Below are 13,187 nucleotides of genomic sequence, written 5' to 3'. Positions count from 1 at the left end.
GCTTATCAGTAAGAATAGAAGTAATGGAAATCTCATGAGGAAGCCTGCTCTTCAAAGATTTCCAATCCCATTTTTTGAACTCAAAAAGCTTGAATTAGTTTCAGATTAACATCCAAGGCTTTGAAAGAACTTCTTCCAGACTTCGGCGATCACGAGGACATTGGACACTAGAATTTATGTTCAATTTTTTGTGGCAAGAAGAGGGAAATGGGCAGGTAGTCAGGTTTTCTTCTATTTCCTATTTATTCCTGTGTTTATAGTTTTCATCTCTTTCCTGTGTGCGTTGTTGTCTCCTATTTAGATGGTTATCACCCTCTTTGTAAATAACAATTCACTGTTCATATGCATGCAGACCTATGTGAAGGATCACTGTATGCAATATGCTGTCTCTCAGCCTCTTGATCAAGTAGAGGTAACTTAGTTAGTCATTGCCTTGGTTCCCGTTCTGTTACTATGATAAAACTCTTCTTACAGAAGAGCTATTTTACATCTGAAGTTGGATGATTTGTGTGGTACTGATCAGCTCACTTCTTAACTCTTACACAGTCTGGGATAGCTCCACATGTTGGATTTTGACAACTTCCATAGGCAGGTCTTTGCTTTTAAATAAGTGTAATCAAGATAGTCCCTATGGATAAGGCCAGAGGTTCATCTCTCACAGGATTGTAGATTGTGTCAAGTAGCCAAGAATAGTCATCATAGCCATCTGACTTCCCTTTGCATGTGAGACTCTGAAATCTAGACTTAAAATTCAGAATCCAGCATTTCTGCTGTTCTTCAATACATTCCTCAGAAAGGAACTGGACCTCAGAGGTCCAGAGGAGACCATGACCCTTACTCCCTTCCCTGTCCCTAAACTTTGGGGTTTCTCCACTGTAAACATACTGTGATGAGTGTCAGAATTGGTCTCAAGAATTTACTCAGACTTGATCACATCCTCAAAATAATTCCAAGACAAGTAAGTAATAATGATATTACATGGTGGAACCCACCTCAATCTTCCCCATATAATTTGAAACAAACAAACAACAAAAGGAATAAAAATCAAGACTTAGTATTCAGAACAGAAGTTTATTGAAGACACACAAGAAATTGGACAAAGTTCACAGAGCATTTATTAATCAGAGAAAGAGAATCCAGTCTTTTATAAAAGGCAAGAGTAACATTCTATTCAGGAGAATTCAGTCCAGGGCAATTGCCAGCATCCCATTCATCTGCATCCTTTGCCAAACCCTCCTTTTGAGGATTGCTCTCAGGCTGAGCACTGCTGTCTGTAGGAGGTTAGTGACGTTTTATACCATAGCCCTAGGTGTTTTGTCAGATTTTAAAAAGAAAGCCCTTCACATCTAACTATATAAAGGGAGGCAAATGTTAATATAATTTTATGTGTTCATGTTTATTTGGAGGGAATTACGTTTCATCTGATCCAATTAGAATCAACCGCAGAACATTCGCCTACAGACTGCAAGTAGATAGTCATTGTTGGGAGGGGCTGAAAACTCATGGGTGTGAATGGGTCAGAATGAGAGGTCATGTCAATGGAGGAAGCTACCTGCTGGGTAGCTGCTAACATCTCTGCTGTGTATCCCACCGCTGATGTCAATGAGAATCTAAAACAGAAAATGAAGAGAAGAGACCTTTCCTTAGTTTAGGACTTTTTTTCCACAGCGGGCTCATCATAGCATATCTTCAAAATCTGACGCTCAGAGGATTTTGTTGTTACTGTTTGTTTGGTTGTTTGGTTTGTTTCCCCAGGTGGTTCAGGACTCTCTAAAAATGCTCTGCTTGGAGTTGAAATATTATATAAGCCAGAGTTAAAAGCCACTTCTTCAAGAAGTTACTGATTCCTGTGTAGCATATGAAATCCAAATTTGATTAACTTTGGTGTGTCTTCCTCTGATTAAGTCTTTTGTCATCATTCAGTCATTCAGATGGTGTCGTGAGAACTGAGGGGAAGCGGTTGTCTACATTCCCATAGATTTATCTCGTTCTTTTTTTCATTAGTTCTAAGTTCTTTGATGGTTTCATCCATCTATGTAATGGGCTTTAGGGTCATCATCCCCATTACCTCACCTCATCACAGCCTGTTCTCTTAACAGGGACACTCTTCCTTTCCAGCACACCCGTCCTAATGTCCCACTGTTTTTTCCTGTTAGACCACTGGAGCTTTTTAGGGTTTTTAGGCAAGAAAGGTAAGAGGTATGCTAATGAAACATCAGTGGTGTGGCCACTGAAGAAAATGGCAGCCGAGACCATTCGTACAGTCCATTATCTATCTGTACCAGGTGGTAGATGAATCTTGTAACAACAATGGAAACGTTTCTAATGGTAGAATCATTTGTGTTGTGACCTCCTTTGTGATCTCATACAGTCTAACTCCTTTGAGTTCTTGATGCGAGTACCACTTGTATCCATCTGTGGAAAGCATCTGTGAAATACCCACTCACCATTTACTTCTTGAGCTTTTTATTTAGTGCTTCCTTTCCTGACTCCTTTTTCCTGATGGAAACAACAGATACCTACCTTGTCAGGGCAATCTGCTGACAGTTCCTAATGTTCTTCACTGTTTCTTTCTGTTGATCTTTCTTCCTCTAGGTTTTTACTCCTTCCTTACTCGGGTTTGGAGACCATAATATTTATGTTTTCTCTGCACCCCCTGCTGCTTAACTTCCTCTGCATGTTGTTTCCTTGGCTGAGGGTCTCTTAGACTAAAATCACAGCTAAAATTTCCTGCTGCTTAGGCTTTTGAGTTTTTATTCTCACAGTAGAATTTCGTTTCTTGTTTTTACTTGCAAAGTTTCTTACAAGTCTGCTGCCTGTAGCTCTGTGGACCTTACATACCCTGGAAGTGTTGGGTATTGAAACCCCACTTATTAAATCTCTATGTAAGACAGGCTAGCTGGGATGTGGGGAACACCTGAAAGGCAGTCAAGTCCCCAGGTTGGACAGCATTGAGATTCTGATTACTCCTCAAATAATTGTTGAATCTTATTTTTATTAAATAATTATGAATAGAAGAAGAAAATTTGGACAAAGGCTTCAAATTTATCACATGTAATGAAAGGACAAAAGAGAAGCAAAATATTACAATTCAAATAGTGATTTCTAAGTTTTAAGGACCGAATGCAAAAGTGATATATTTAAAGAACTTCGAAGTGTTCTATTAGAACTAGGAAGAATTTCTAGCCTTATTTAAATTAGTAAAAATTATATATTTCATATTATATATTTCATTACAACATATATATATATATATATATGTTTGTGGTTTTGTGTATGTATGTATGTATGTATGTATGCATTTTTGTGTGAGTACTCATTCCTGATATCCCTCTGCATTCTTCAAGGAACATGCTGGCCATTTACCTTATATTCTTCTTTGCTTGTTAAACAAAGAATTCGTAATGAATCTAGTATGAGCATTGTAATAGCACCTTCATTTATTTCCTTATTCCTCATTACAGTCCCTGTTTGAAGCTCCAAGCTCATGTATAATGCATGACCGAAAGACAGAGCTAAGAGGAGTGAGGTAGATAGGCAGACAAAGACTCAAGAGTCTCCATGACTGAAGAGCCTGTTTGGGTAAATCTGACATAGTAGGTCTCTAGTATAAAAAAACAGAGCCTGTAGGCCTCATACTGCCAGAGGCAGCAATGTGCAAAGGGAAAGGAAACTGAAAACTGTCCTTCACTGGCCTTCAACGGCCACTGATTAGGTGTGTGGTATACTAAAGAATGTCAGTTGACCAAGAAATATTCCCCAAGAGCAGCAGTTGATAAGGAGCAAAGAGCAGAAATCTGGGGAAAAAATATACTTTAGTTTTGGAAATTATAGTTTATTCTAGACGTTCAACCGAAAAAGGGAAGAAATGTATAAAATAGCATGGCCATGACTAATAGGAGATTTTTCAAATGTATCAAGAATCAATCTGTATGCTACTATCCCAAAATATTTCTAGAGATGTTTCTGTAAATTCTTTTGTGATTTCTTCAATGGGAGCAAACACCAAAGCATTCACCATCAGGCTGATATATTTTCTTATAACATTTTCTTGTGTATGTGAATCCATTGAGCAAAGGTATAACTTGACATTTGTTAAGCTTATTCATTAGTATTCAACTTCAATATTATTTGATTTGGAATTTTACACTGATGAGTACAATTGTAAATATTTAACTACCACTTGACCTGTACAAATCACTTTTTATTTATTCACATTTTTAATCATAATCATTTACACAATACAAAGCTACTATGTAAGACAATGTCGTACAACAAAAGTGTCTTGTGTTATCAGTGTTGTAGCTTCATTACTACTGAACTCACAGCCAAGAGCACTTTAACTCACAACTAAAACTGAATAAAGAATACTTAAAACCTGAGTTTTCCTTCTAGGGTACATTATGACTTTTATTATACTGAAGAACAATGTAGCTGTATAAAGAGAATTCATATTGTATTGACTTTTCTTTGAACATACTAGAGGACCATTGCAACTAGAAGAAATACAACCACAGAAATGAAAATAAGAGAGGGAGTAAATAAACCTAAAATGAACTCATGTTTATAAAAAAAGGCAAAGAATCATGTAGTACAAATTTTCTTTGGAATATACTTGTTAAATCATCTCAACTTCCAATTTTTGGCAAATTTCTCACATGACTGAGATTTGAAGGGTCCTGGATTTGGAGATTGCAGATACAATATTAATCAATAAGAATCACAAAACTAGAACCTTTAAATCATCAGGTCACCTCTATTTTTTGTTGAATAAAATAACACAAAACACATATGTTTGTGTAAGACTGAGCAAGTTTAGATGTTACTGTTAAAAAAAAAAAACAATAGTACTGTGAGAAAGAGTAAAGTTCTGGTTACCAACAGATCTGATATTCAAATCAAACTGTAAGTCAGAGAATGATGGTGCCATATTATGTTCATTACTTACCAAGTAATTTCAAATTAGTACATTATATTTTATTGTTTTAAAATTACTCAATAGAATATACTTTTCAATGAGAAGCAGTAAGGACTCAGTTTACTAACAAGGATTTCCTGACATTGGTCAGCATTCCAATGTACAGAGATGAGGTATGGATAAACACAGTTGCATGTGCCATGTGGGAAACGGAAGTTTAGACTATGCATCTATTCCTATTATCTGACAGAAACATAAAAAATTTTAAGAAGAATTTAATCCTATACTGTTTGTGCAAAGAATGATTGTAGGAGATACTTTGTGGTCAGAGAGACAAGCTGTAGCATTAATGTTAAAGAATGAGACCTCCATGAAATAGGCCGAATGGGATTAGACGATGTTTATTGACTAATTGACTGTCTTATCTATTACAGGCAGGAAGCAGTTCCATGCGGTGTAAGTGCTCCTGTGAAATGTTCAATTTCTTGAGAAATTGCTCATCTACCAGGACCCTAGCCTAGCACTCTTGATTCGTGGGCACATGAAAAACAAATTGTAATTTATTTAAAAGGCTGTGGTCTCTAACTTTTCTAATCACATATCAGATGAGCTATTCATTTTGCCTTCCCAGATACCTGTAGATAATAGACTAGGATGTGTGTTTTCTGCATAAATTTACCAAGCTCTGCAACATTATGTTGGCAAAATGGAGGACCTCCCGTAGGTGACACGACTGCATCTACTTTTCCAACATAAACTCTTGAGAATGAAGAATTTTGACATGTCAGGAAGGAGAGCAAAAGCGTTTTTCTTTTCAATAGAAAGTACAACCACAGGTGCTGATGCCATTAAAGTTTGAGAGCATGTTCTTAAGCATCAGAAATGACTCTGTGGGAAAATGGTGGGGTTTAAGCTCTGTTAACGTCACAGTCGAAAACCAATCCAGAAACTTAAGTGCTTGGCACTTCAGGAAGAATGGAACGCTGTGCATTGGCTTACAGCTCTTGACAGGCAGAGCCGCACATGCCCTGCAGTTGACATGCATATCCCCTACAATGTTGGCGAGATTATAGTTTACCTGTTTGAAATTGTGCTTCGAGCCATGGTTAGAAATATTTACGAGTCATGTGAGAGCCAGTATGACATGAAGATGAGAGATCTTCCCCTCTTCAAGTCATTTCTCAAAAAATTACCACAATGCTTTTATGTTCCTTGTTTCTCCCTCTTTTGCCGCAAGTTCTCTGTTGAGCACCTGCCCTGCATGATTTTCCTTCTATATTACTTGTCAAGCCAAAGATTCATAGGAACAATAAAGCAGCAACAAAAGGAGACAGGTTCTGTTCCACAAAGTTTTTGCAATTGGCAGGAAAAAAAAGTGAGAATCCAGGGTTTTATCCCAGAGGCATTAGAAAAGATTCTGGCTTTCTCACTCTGAATTTGGAAAGTATAAATCAACTACAGTGGCTGTCATTTGTTATTTATATGAGATTATCTGTCACTTTTAAAAGTTAAGGTTATTTGTTGGCGTGTGTGTGTGTGTGTGTGTGTGTGTGTGTGTGTGTGTGTGTGTGTGTGTGTGTGTTGAGAAGGAGTGGGAGCTGGAGAACGGGAGGACAAAGAACAGGTCATACCATGGTGCACATGTAGAGATCAGAAAAAAAACCTTAAGAGAGGCAATTCTCTTCCATCCTGTGGGGCCCTTAGATAAATCTCTATCGACAGGCTTGGTGACAAGTGTTTTGATCCACTGAGCTGTCTTTCTGGACTCCATATGAATTTTTATTTGATTCAAACTTGTTTGTCATAGTGATTTGGGCATCTGAAGTTGTAACAAATTGAGAGAATGGTCGCTTTATTTCATGCCATCTGTCTTTCTAATCCTAGGCACTAGGAGAAGCATACTGATGAGATTCAAGAGCACAATATCAACCGTACCTGCACCAGGACCTTACAGGACAAGCGTAGAGAGTGTCTTTGTTGCTTGTACATCTGTATGAGACACAATGAGAACCTGTGGAGTGCACTTGGCATTCCCTGGGTCACATAATACATGAGATTTCTATATATTTCAAGAGGACACAAAGCAATAATATTCATAAGAGCAAGAATTCCTGATCAATGCCTATAATTCTGGGAATCATACCCCTCCTCCTTTTACGCACTGTCAATTCAAGTTAGGCTATTGTGCTTTCAGAACCAGAGTTGGAAAGGGTCTACAATAAAACAAAAGAAAAACAAAAACAAAAAACAAACAAACAAACAAAAAGACCACTAAAGCAAAATCACGTGTCTTTCACATTCCTCAATGATAGTCTTTCTGCTTTGCACCCACTGAGTTGCAAAGGCCAAACCATGTTTTCCTTCTGAAAACCACCTGCTCCTTGACAGATATATATGGAGACAACCTGGACCCACGGAGCAGAGAAATCACAATGGAGGCTCATGACAGATTAGTGAACTGAGGCAAAAATCAGTGTCAATGGGCTTTAGATGGGAAGTTAGAAAAAATTAAAAATTGGTAGTCCCCAAGGAAACACAAATTATTTCAGAATATATCTTATATTTGAACATAAAAGAGTGAAACGATGACTGTCCCCACCAAGATTGCGTCAATCAGTTTGGAGATCACATAAAAATGAAAACATCACAAGACAGAGAAACAGCAAAAAGTAAGGAGTATCCTAGACAAAGAAGGTACCCCTTCAGGAAAGACTTCAGGAAATGGCTGTCTGTGGTCTGCTGGGACATTTCAACTTCCCAGAAGACAAGCTAGAAAGACCTATGGACATGAACATAATTTCTATAATATTTACAGCTGCCTGCTACTGAAACCTGAGACCCTCAAATATGTCCTGTTGATCATTTGTAGACTTTTTTTTTCCAAATAGCTCACTGTGCTACTCACTCAATAGGTTTCTACTTTTCCCAGATTCAAGACACCCACTACTGAGAGATGCGCGAAAGGAATTAGGTCTCTGCTTTACTATTAAAAGCCCCTAACACCACACTCAGAAGAAGTCTTCTGAAGTTATTAAAATTATGGGGGTATCAGGAATCAGTTTGATAACTAGAGATTGTTATCCCCAAGAATCTCATTTGTGACCTTCATAAGAAAAATCCTCTGCATTAAAAATCTAATTTCTATCATCAGGGATCAATTTCTCTCCTTCAGGCAAAATATTCTGCTCAATTCCCAAAGACTACTACAATCATTTCATGGACCATTCTTGGAAACATAAAATATAAGTGTCCATGTACAGTTAATGTACCGAATAAACTATTCAGGGGAACATGCATGGTCAGGACAAATTTAACAATTTCTCAAAGCAGTGATGGGTTTATTCCTTCTTCAGTACACAGAAGCATAGTTTATTTTCTTGTGACCTTTTTTCTTTGTAATGTATATTAAGAAAAAGACTACGGACATCCAATACTAGCTGTAATAGAAATAGTAGAATATAAGATAACAATAAAATGGTCTTATGATCATAAAGATTCATGCCTTGCAATCAAGCCAAGTATGAGTGCATTATAAACTCAGTTTGGTTCAATTTCTGTGTCTATGTTAGTCCCTTGGTGCCTCTGATAGGTGGGTTGTGACTTCCCCAAATCGCACATATTTAAATCTCTAAGCCATATGAATTTTATAAACTCCCAAACAATATAGCTCCCTCTGCTGTCATTAAGTCACAAAACCACAATGTAACTAGAAGAGGTAAGAAACACTTCATATATTCTTAAATAAGATCTTTTAAAAGCACTAGCTCCAGAAATACAAACTGAAAAAAATGCATTGCCCTGCGACAACAAACCAGACATAAACCCGGCCGCATAAAAGTGCAGCAATAAAAGATGACAGAAACTATAAAGGTTTGGACCATAAAATCTCCTTGTTTTGTGTTTCATATTTCTTTGAGATAACCTGCAACCTTCACTGGTAATGTGCCCATAAAAACCGGAAGTGGGTTATTTGAATTTACAGCTTAAAATTACTATGGAAGAAATTCTTTTTTTTTCCCATAATGAAATTTGAAGAAAAACAAATACATGAGACCTCAGATATACACAGGAACAAACTTACATCACAAGCCCAAATCTCTGTACTGAAATCTCTCTCCCTTCTACCTGTGTACCTTTGCTTCAGGAAAGGAGGTGAACTGTGTTCAGACAACCTTAAATCAGTTAGTGTTCTCAGTCCCTTCTGAGGGCTGGGAAGAGTTCCTCACGTACCTAACCATTTCTCAAGCCTCGTTATGAACTATCAGAACCAACTGATTAAGACTTGCCCAGTAGCCACATCCCCAAAAGGACTTTCTAACAATCTGCAAGACAGAATCGCTCTACTATATGGGTCACACTTCAGAATATCCCCAGGATCAGGCCAATAACAGAATTTCCTGAGACCACAGGCTTATCTACTCTTACCGTGCCTACTTGCTGCCTACTTCTTGTACGTGTATCATTTCGTATCATTTAACAAACCACTCTTAGGTCTTGGAGAGATGGCTCAGTGGCTTAGAGTGTTCAATGCTTACCCTCAGGACTCAGGTTTGATTCCCAAAACCCACTTAGTGATTCATATTTATACCATATACCTAACTGCCCGTAACTACAATCCCAGCAAACATAGTGCCCTCCTTCGATTTCCATGGATCATTAGTCTCAGAGATATGCACACAGTCAAAGCATGAATACACGAAAAATAAGTAAACAAGTTTTTCAATAAAATTAAAATTCTATGATCATAGAATTCAACTTCTAGAAAATCTAATGGAAGATGCAAAACATATTACCTAATGAATGATAGATAACATGTTAACATGTTATCTGATGGGCAATGCCGAACATGTTATCTGATGGAAGATACAGAACGTTTCACCTTGTGTTTGACTTGTTAGTATGCTGTTATTCAGTCTCCGGATTAAATTTTCTGAAGACATAATTGCTGATTCATTTTGGAGAAAGTTGTTTCCATAATATTTATTTCTGAACTATCTGTTGATTTCATCCTTTTTAAATTTTAAATCCAAGCGTGTGCCTGGATTTACAAGGATATTCAGTTATGTTTGTTTAACTTCGAACTGAGGATGCTCATTTTTCGCTACTTATCTTTCTATCACGTGCTTCCTAAGGTACACACTCCATCTCCCCTCATCAGTGCCACATTAGAATGAATAAATAATCTGTAGCTGTAAATTGCTCTAAGCTACTCTATAAACATATTCGGGCACACCGAGTGTGTAGTCTCAATTTATAAAACCAGTCTGTATGAACTGTGACATTGCAGAATGAATATTGAGAAGTCAAAAGGGAGATGAAGCAACTGTGCTTCCTTCCCAGAGTCTAATCTGATGTGTAATGCACCATACATGGACGTCATAGGCTTCAGGCTTATAGAAGTATGCGCGATCAAAAAACTTTCAACACAACTAGTAAAATAAACAGTTAACACCGTTTATTATACTGTGGCAAGAGTAGTACCTTATTAAACTAACTGGTCTCTCAGGTTATTGTAGTCATTTTAATTCTTTATTACATGGTGTTTGAGGTTGCATTAAAGTTATTCTGAATGAACTGGCTCTCCTTTTATTGATCATATTTACTAGTGTTACTTTTATTTCTAGAGCATAAGCAAGTATTAGCATTCAGAAAATGTTCACTTAAAGTATATTGATTGCTTTAAAGCTAAGTGACTCTGATTCCGAACAGGAGTCTGTGATTATCCTCACAAAGAAAATGTTGTTCCTCATATCCTGTTCACTGAAGTAAAACACAGAAAGACAGATGAAAAGTAATTTTCTTTCCTTTCATGAAATGTATATGGGAGCCAGTCTTCTAATCTCTTTCAGAGTTATAAAAGAAAAGTAAATGAGAAGGATAGAAAATAAAATTCACAACAGTAACATAGTAAGTTTCATGGCTTATAAATGGTTTTAAGGTTTGTTTTTATTTTGTGTATATGAGTATTTTATCTACATATATGTATGGGCAACATGTATGTGCCTGCTGCTCTTGAAGCCAGAAGTGTTTGTCAGATTTGCTGGAACTGTAGTTACAGATCATTGTCAGCTGACATGGAGGTGGTAAGAACCTACCTAACTTGGGTTCTTTGTGAGAGAAGCAGGTATTCTGCAGGAGGAACTTAGCCAAGCAGGCATATGTACTGGTGACACTTCCTGCCTATGCCAACCTAGAATCTGCCCTCGTGGTTAGAGACTGCTGAGGCTGAATCAGATGAGAGAGCAAGCCATAGAGAAAAATGATTACATTTGGGTTCTTGAGAGCCAATGCGATGCTGGGTGAGGGATATAAAGGTTTTCCAGGTTCCTGAAATAAGAGTCTGCTTTTGCCACTTGTCGAACTTCCAGAGTCTTATCCCTGCTGCCAAGAGTCTTAGTGGAGGTTGTAAGTATTCATAACCACTTGACCTGTCTTTTGAGACTCTTCTAAAATTATTTTGAAAATCAATTAAACCCCGGTGATGCAATAGTTCCACATACATCATGGAAATAACTAGTTCCATATTGAATTTAAATCCTACTGAACATGAAGAAGCCCATGTCTAACAAAATTTTCAGTCCAATAACCTACACTTAATCTCACTCTCAATGATGTATACGTTCAGACCAACCCATCTCCTAAGTCTTACACGAGAAGCTTCTATTTTCAGTAGATGTGATGAACACAGAGACCCACAACCGTTCAAGGATCCAATGAATGTGACTACGTAATGTACATCCTTAAATGAAACATCAAAGCTCAGTAACCATTGCTGAAGACGGTGGCAGAAAGAGTATAAGAGCCAGAGGTGGGTAGATGACTATGTGGAAAGAGTGTCCTCTGGACATTTCAAGAAATCTAAACATACCTCTGGACAAAGGAAACTAGGAGTAGTCTAGGAAAGGATTCTTCCAGTTTCTGTCTGTGCCCTGAGCTAACCCTGGGACAAAGCTCTCTGTACCCACATCCCACTGGGAGAAAGTCAATCTCTAGGAGTACTGACACACAGGCTTACAAGAAGGTCAAGCCACTGTCAGAGATATGAAGACCAGCTAACACCAGAGATAAGCAGATGGTGAAAGGCAAGGGTAAGAACCCAAGCAACAGAAACCGAGGCCATATCAAAATGGTCATCCATCATGACCAAGTAGGCCTCATCCCAGGGATGCAGGGATTGTTCAATCCATTAACATAATCTACTCTGTAAACAAGTTCAAAGGAAAAAACACCTGATCATTTCATTAGATGCTGAGAAAGCATTTTGACAAAATTCAACACTCCTTCATGATAAAAGTCCTGGAAAGATCAGGAATTCAAGGCCCATAGCTAAACATAGTAGAAGCAATATAGAGCAAACCAGTAACCAACATCAAACTAAATGGAGAGAAATTTGAAGCAACCCCAGGGACTAGACAAGGCTGCCCACTCTCTTCCTAAATATTCAATATAGTACACGAAGTCCTAGCCAGAGCAATCAGACAATAAAAGGAAGTCAAAGAGATACAAATTGGAAAGGAAGATGTCAAAATGCAGATGATATGATAAAATACTTAAGTGACCCCAAAATTTCCACCAGAGAACTACTAAGCCTGATAAACAACTTCAGCAAAATAGCTGGATATAAAATTAACTCAATCAGTAGCCTTCCTCTACGCAAAGGATAAACAGGCTGAGAAAGAAATTAGGGAAAAAACACTCTTCATAATAGTCACAAATAATATAAAATATCTCGATGTAACTCTAATCAAGCAAATGAAAGATCTGTGTGACAAGAACTTCAAGTTTCTGAAGATAGAAATTGAAGATCTCAGAAGATGGAAAGATCTCCCAGGCTTATGGACTGGCAGGATTCTTATAGTAAAAATGGCCATTTTGCCAAAAGGAATCTACAGATTCAATGTAATCCCCATCAAAAGTAAAACTCAAGTTTTCATAGAGATAGAAAGAACAATTTGCAAGTTTATTTGGAAAAACAGGAAACTCAAAATGACGAAAACTATCCTCAACAATAAAAGAACTTCTGGGGAAATCACCATCCCAGACTTCAAGCTGTATTACAGAACACAGTGATAAAAACTGTATGTTACTGGTACAGAGATAGACAGGTAGATCAAGGAAATAGAATTGAATACCCAGAAATGAACCCACATACCTATTGTCAATTGATCTTTGACAAAGGAGCTAAAACCATCCAGTGGGGAAAATGACAGCATTTTCAACCAATGGTGCTAGTTCAATTTGAGGTCAGCATATTGAAGAATGCAAATCG

This window comes from Rattus rattus, chromosome 3, assembly GCF_011064425.1.
Source record: "Rattus rattus isolate New Zealand chromosome 3, Rrattus_CSIRO_v1, whole genome shotgun sequence".
In the NCBI taxonomy this organism is placed as follows: Eukaryota; Metazoa; Chordata; class Mammalia; order Rodentia; family Muridae; genus Rattus; species Rattus rattus.
Note: the sequence above shows the minus strand (reverse complement) of the source record.